Genomic DNA, 7,440 nt, shown 5'->3' on the forward strand with positions numbered 1-7,440 from the left:
GAAAACAGTCTACCTGGTTTGTAACACCACAACTGGTAGCTGAGTTGGATTGGACTGGATGTAGTCAGGAAGAAACTTGATTCATTCACATCCTTCTGCTGCCTTCATGTTCCATCCCAGTCTTTGAATGGTGAAAAGGGCTAGTTAGTCTTAGGACATTTCTTGTCCCATTGAAAACTTTTATCTCATCCCTAGCTTGGGCCAAATGGACTTAAATGCCAATGTGAAGAGAAAGGATGAGGTTTTCTCCCTCTGACACCTTTATCTCCTCCTCTTCCTCCATCCCCCGAGATGTGTCCCGCTCTTCCCAGAGTGGAGCCATGTTAGATGGAGCACACAGGGGACATCAGTGCCAGTAATCTCTTCTGTGCCTGGGACAGGTGCAGGTGGACGCTGGTGTCTCTGTCCAAAGGGGATTTTTTCTTCTAAGATGCTTTTGTGGATTCCTCAGAGTTCTTCCCAAGGTGGAGTTTCTTGGCAGTTCCTTGGTGGGGCGGTCTTTTACGAGTCTTCTCAGCCATTAGCATGTGAGGGGTCTCTTGAGGTTGAGACTCTGTCACCATTTTAGGACATCCTGTTGAGCAGCCCAAATCCAAATCTTTCTATTGGCTGCTCTGACTGATGCAAAGAGCTGTTGAATTGGTGGAAATCGGAGGGGGAGAGAAACCATGAGAGACTGTGGACTCTGAGAAACAAACTGAGGGCTTTGCGGGATGTGGAGGATGGGTGAGCCTGTTGGTGGGTATTGAGGGCACATACTGCATGGAGCACTGGATGTGGTGCATAAACAATGAAGTACAGAACACTGAAAAAAATTAAAGTAAAGTAAAGTAAATTTAAAAAAAAGAAATAAAGTTCACTCTGGTGGCTGCTCCACAACCCCAAGCTAGTTAGTCTTCCACCTTTAGTCTTTTATAGATAAGAGATAATGGTCCCTATAACCTCCAAATCGAGGAAAGACATATCAAATTTCCCTAATTGTTCTCTTGACACTTTCGTAAGTTGCTATAGGTGATGGGAAAGCAGAATGTCAGCAGCTCTTTGCAAAAAAGCTTCCACTCTCAAATATCCTTTCCAGTGAATTCTTAGCCAGCTAGAAGTAGCTGATGGGCTGATAATGCCAAAACTAGGTTATGGGTACTGTAGAATATGAAGGCATGTGTCACTGTTTTTCTTGGCTTAGAACTCAGCTGGAAAGACAACAGGAAATGTCCTGTATTCCATTGGTTGAATAAGAGTATGTTTTCAGTGTTTGGCAATGACCCACACAAAGATGTAAGTTTAGTTCTCAGTATTATACCTTCTCCAGTACCAGATGATATGCACAAACACATCATACGTGTTATGCAGAGAGACTCTTCTAAATGTGTTATATGTTCTAATAGCCCTGTGAGAAAGGTTTTATCATTATCCCCACTATACAAATGAAGACTGAGGTTTGGAGAATCCTCAGAGCTGGTGAGTGGACCCAAGAATGTATCTCCAAAGAACAGGATCTTACTTACCTTCCTACATACCTCAAGGTGCGAGGGAGGAGATCTTTCCTCTTCCAAAAAGGCATTTACCCACCCCAAAATCTCCCTGGGAATCCATCAGGACTCCATCTGAGCCCAAGCTCCTTCTTCTTCTTTGTTCCTTGTTTGTATGGGTCGTAGACTTTAGCCCCTCTAAAGGGTGCTATAGACTCTTCACTAACTGTTCTCCTGTCATCAGATATTTATTCACATAAAATCAGTCTGACTTCCCCCAGATTGATTCCAAAGAGATCCTAATCTTGAGTACACACATCCTGGCATCAATGCTGAAGTCATCTTCTTGACTTTCCCAGATGAGTTTTCCGGTCTGTCTGGTCTCATTCCTCCTCTGAGGTGATATTCCTTCCTGGTTTCTCTCCTTGTTTCAGCACCAATAGCCTCTACTCACAGCATGCCCCTGGAAGAGCATCAGGGGCATCTCTTGTCCTGATGGTGAGGTCTAGGACTTCTCTGGGCTCTTCATGACCTTCCCCAGCTTTGACCAATGCTACCTTTTCCATTCTACATGCAGCATGTGTCCTCCCGTAGTCACTATCACATTGCTCTGTCTGCCTTACTGGATTTATAACTCTTGGTTTTCCCTGAGTTATCTTGTCATTTGTCTTCTTGTCTGTTTCTTTTCCCCACCTAGAGCACTAACGTGTGAGGTAGATGATAGGAAGTGAGCCAGAAGAACAGGTCCCTACCCTCAGCTACCTTATAGTCTAATTGAGGAAAGTAAATGTCCAGGGCAGCAAGTGGGCATCTGCTCACCACATAAACTGTCTCAAGGCACAGCCCCTTTCTGAGCCTCCCGTTTTCTACCTCTCCCATGGGCGGCAGGACCACATGATTAAAGGGGCTATTCCCGCTTTAAAGATCTATGACTCCGGAATTGCGGCTTCCCTTAATGTTCCTGGAAGAGCAGACAAGTCCAATTTGAGATATTTGAATCTGATTAATGCGGGAACAGTTAACATGGGGATGAAGGCATACCCCGTCCCCTTCTTCTCTTTCCCCTCCAGGCAGCTTTTATGTTTCTGGGCTTTTATCCCATTATCCCAGCCAGACTTTATTAGTACCACCTGGAGAGGGGCCCCGCTCCCCACCAGACATTGGAGGAAATGCAGAAAGTCAGCTCGCCACTTTTTGTTAACCTTAGCTCTCTGTTTACACACTTCTGGACCATGCTTCTCCCTTCTCCCCTGTTCATCTGGTCAGGAAATCTCTGCCGCTGGCCTGAGTCTGAGGGAAAGAAAGGATCACAGGCCACTTGAAAACCCAATCTAATTTCTGGATTTTACTAGTCCTGCTGAACCAGGTTGGAGTTTTCCAAATGACTGTGTTCTGTCCAGAGGATAAGCACAAAGAAAATAGATAGGATTGAGTGGCAGACAAGGTCTGGTTGACTTAGTCTAGTGACTGATGGCACATGCTGGTGCCACCTGAAGATTACGAGCTTCACCTGTTGTTCTCTGCCCTGTCAGATAGGAACCTGGATTCTTCCAAGTCTTTGAACATGTTGTCAACTTTTTCTGTCTCCTGAGGGTCCTCGTATGCATCCTCTTATCTAGGAACCTCCGGGCTTCCCATTTACTTATCCTCAGAGATCACATCCTCCAGGTCATTACTCCTGACCCTTCACACCTTGGTGAGGCATCCTACTTGACATTCCTACCACGCCCCATAACCATGCAAGGTAGTGGGCCTGCAGCAGTAAAATTCAGCAATGCATCCCCTGCCCTCTTGGCAGGTTCTACTGTTTTTGCACAAGAAAAGAGACGACAACAACTCAACAAGCAGTAGTAACATCCAGAGTGACAAATCCAAGGCTTGAGAAGGGTTGATCTAGAGAACTCAGGGAACTCAGGGCAGTATCCCTTAGAGGTACAGGGAGAGCTCCCCAAAGGAAAGGCTTGGATTACTGGAAAGAGGAATGGAAAATCATATTCTACAAAAAAAAAAACAAAAACAAAATCAAAAAAAAACCAGCATGTACAAAGGTTTTACGGTGATAAAAAGTAGTGTTAAGACTGAGAGGAGAGATTATATCAGTTAGCTTTTGCTGAGTAACAAACCACCCAAATGTTTAATGATCTAAAACAAAAACCATTATTTCTTTGTCTCACAGTTGTATATAGGTCAGCAATTTGGGATGGGCTCAGATGGCCTGTTATGCTAATTTGAGTGACATTCAGCTGATCTTGGCGAACACACGAGATGTTTGAAGGCAGCTGTTGGGTTATTTGGAGGTTGGTGGCTGACAGCTGGGGCACCTCTTATTTCCTCCCAATTGTATCCAATCAACCAGCAGGTTATCTCAGGACTTTTGGCCTGGCTTTTCAGGGTCACAAAAGAGAGATCATAAGGCCATAAGATTTTTCAATGCCTGACCATGGAACCAGCCTGGCACAAAAATCTGCCACATTTTATTGGCTAAAGCAATAGCCCAAATTCCAGGTGGTGAATACAGACTCTATGTCTTGATGGGAAGAGCCGTGGAGAACTGTGACCTCTTCTATAATCTTTCCTGGGGTCTAAGCCTGGAGGATTGATCCAGGGACATCTTATGATAGGGCTTATATTCAAGCTTAGGTTTTCCCAAAGGCATGGAGGAATATTTAATATAATAAATACTTAATATAATAAGAGAAAGATGAAAAATATCAGCATGTGCACAATTTAGAGGGGATTTTATGGGTACTCTTATTGGTATGAAGATCACACTGCTCAACTAACCAGGATCCATAGACCTTCTCTGACTCCAGATTCCCAGGGGGACAGTGTGTTCTGGTCTAAAACAGCGGAAAAGGCATAAAAACCCACAGAATAGAATTGAGAGCCCAGAAATCAAACCTTACATTTTCCTTGACTTTTGGCAAGGACATTGGGACTATCCAATGGGGTAAGAATAATCTTTTCAACAGATGATGTTGAATGTTCACACACCAGCAACTGGGTGTCTCCATATGAGAGAATGAAGCTGGACACCTGCCTCATGATATCCACAAAAATAGACCCAAAATGGATAATACAACTAATCGTGAGTGCTGGAATGAAAGAACTCTCAGAAGAAGACAAGTGTAAACTTCTTACCATGGATTAGACAACAGCTCCTTAGATAAGAAACCAAAAGCACAAGTGATCAAAAATAAATAATTACAAACTGGACATTATTAAAATTACTTTTTAGAAAAAGTCCCATTTTCTCAAAGTAAAAGTAAACACAGGGAAAGATAACTCAGAGAAAAACAAAATACTTGCAAATCACCTATCTAATATGGGTTTATATTCAGAATCTATAAAGAATTATTGTAATCTAATAATGAAGAGCAGTTCAATTGAAAAGGGGTTGATTATTTACATAGACATTTCTCTTAAGAAGGTAAATACAAGTCCAAGAAGCATATGAAAATATGTTCAACATCATTCATCTTTACAGAAGTACAAATGAAACCATGGGTGCCACTCTACACCCACTAGGATGATTAGAATCAAAAGACAAATGGTTGCATAAAGGAACATTGCAAGGGTGTGGAAACATGGCCAGTGGGTGGGAGGGCAGGGAAGCCACTCTGAGCAACAGTATGATAGTTCCTCAAAGGTAAATGTAGAGTTACCATGACTCTACAATTATAATCCTTGATATTACCGAGAAAAATAAAGGAGAGATGGTCACAAAAATACTTGTACATGAGTGTTCAGAGCAGCATTATTTGTAACAGAGAAAAAATGGCCAACACCCAAATATCTATCAACTGATGGTGGGATAAATAAAACGTGTGTTCATGCGATGGAGTATTATTTGATAATAAAAAGGAATGAAACATTCATCCTTGCTGAAATATGGGTGAATTCTGAAACATGCTAACTGAGAGGAACTAGTCACACACAGACACATGCTGTGAAAGATGCTATGATTCCAGTGAGGTCCGTTGAAATGTCCAGAATAGAAAAATTTATATAGAGAGACAAGGGAAAATGAGGATTGAGTAGGGGGACAAAATGCTCTGACATCTTCTGTGCTCAGAAGTTACCTCACAACATCTCTGCCTAACTCGTGGAGTGACCATAAGCCTCGGCTTCCTGAGGCCAGCTTCAGCTGTGAGGAGATCCTCTCCAGGTAAGAACTAGAGCTGTCTGGAAGGTGCACTGGGACTCTTCACTGTGCCCCTGGAACCAGGAAAGATGGAAACATGGTGCCATTCGCCTTCCGAGCTTTTTTGTCCTTCCAGACAGTGAATTAGCATGAACCCCCCTTCCTGTTCACACTCTGACCAAGAGTTTCCATCTCAGAGTGAATATTCTGGCTTTCCTAACTATGAATTGTTTAAACCAGTTCTGAGTTGCCTTTTTGTCTTGGTTCCTGTTCTATGAATATGCTCTTTTTTTTTTTTTTTTTTACCTAAGACATGTTTTATAATCTAAAAAAAAAAAAAAAAGTCTGATTGTAAAATTAATTCATATTTTTTTGAAACTTGGGAAAAAATAAAAAAGAAAATCAGTTATATAAGCACAGTGCCCATTGAGAACTGATAAACATGAGTTTATTTTTCCACGGCAAGGATGGATCTGGATATTAATGTGACTCTCCACGCTAAGTCACTATGATCTTGGACAGTTCTCTTCTCTTCTCTAGACCTCATTTTAGTCATTTCTGAGGCTCACTTTGAATGCAAAGCCTTCTGCTGTCCTTTCCATCTATAAACCCGAAAGTCATTTGCTTCAAACATTCACATCGGACACTGGGGGAAGGAGCCTCCCTGCCAATGGCCCAACTTTGAAGATCATTTATAATTCATCCCTGGACCTGCCAGCCTATGTCCTGATGATCCAACTCCTATCACAGCTCTCCAGTCCTGGGTCTCAGGGTCACCCCATGCAGCATATCTTGTCAAGGACCACGACACTTGTGTCTCCAGTGGATTTGGGGTTTATTTCAGGCCTTGCATTCACTGAAATCACCTGATTTCATTTCCCAAAGCTACTTACAAGGAACCCGGGAGAAGTAGGGGTACAATGCTGGGACTGAGTGACATCTGATGCCAACTTTTTATTGATAGTAAACTGTTTTTGAGAAATTAGACTTTGTAGGCCTTTTGTTACACATTTCATTTGAAACTCACAAAAACTCTTTGTCGTGTATTACAACAAGGTTATAAATGTTGCTGTCTATTACATTTTAATCTATTTCTTAGATGAGGGAATTAAAGTTGCAAAGCAGCTCAGAAGTGTGAATTTTTTACCTCAGTCCATAATAAGAAATGCATTTTATTGTAACCCAGTGCAAAAAAATGTGTGGAGAGAGAGGGAGAGACAGACAGACAGACAGACTAGATAGAAACATGGATAAAGAAAAACAAATGAAACAAAAATGTTGCAAAATAAGATTTATCAAAAGATACATGGTAGAGATGATAGATAGATGAATGACAGGAGATGGTAGAGAGGTAGATAGGCAGACAGATTTGAAACAAAAGTGTGTAACTCTGTGCCCAGCAGCTTCTTGGAGGGAATTAGATAAGTGGAATAGTTTGTAATCAGCCTGTGGCAGGACTGCGATGGTGATTGATCCTGGCTCCCTCATCCCCTTCCCGATGACATCCTGGATGCAGGCATGAGACTGCTGTGGAGCACCATGGCGAGCCCCCTTCTTCTGAGTTATTGGGGGCTCAGATGAGGAGGCAGGTAATTGTTTGATCCAGGGGGGATGGCCCTGGAGAGGCCGTTAGTCATGCGTGCCGAAGGTCAGTACCCTTTACAAGTGCATGGGGAAGAGAAAGGATGTGACTGTGGGGGAAATCCAGAGTCTGTGGAGTGACCCGAGTGCCCAAGCTCCCCAGCAGAGTATGTACCATCTGTGGAGGGCAGAGAAAGTCTACCCTCCTGGGCCTCTGAGGACATTGGAGGTCTGCGGAGCCCTGGC

The sequence above is a fragment of the Mustela putorius genome, unplaced genomic scaffold (assembly GCF_011764305.1).
Source record: "Mustela putorius furo isolate JIRA1106 unplaced genomic scaffold, ASM1176430v1.1 tig00000129_pilon_pilon_pilon, whole genome shotgun sequence".
Classification (NCBI taxonomy): domain Eukaryota; kingdom Metazoa; phylum Chordata; class Mammalia; order Carnivora; family Mustelidae; genus Mustela; species Mustela putorius.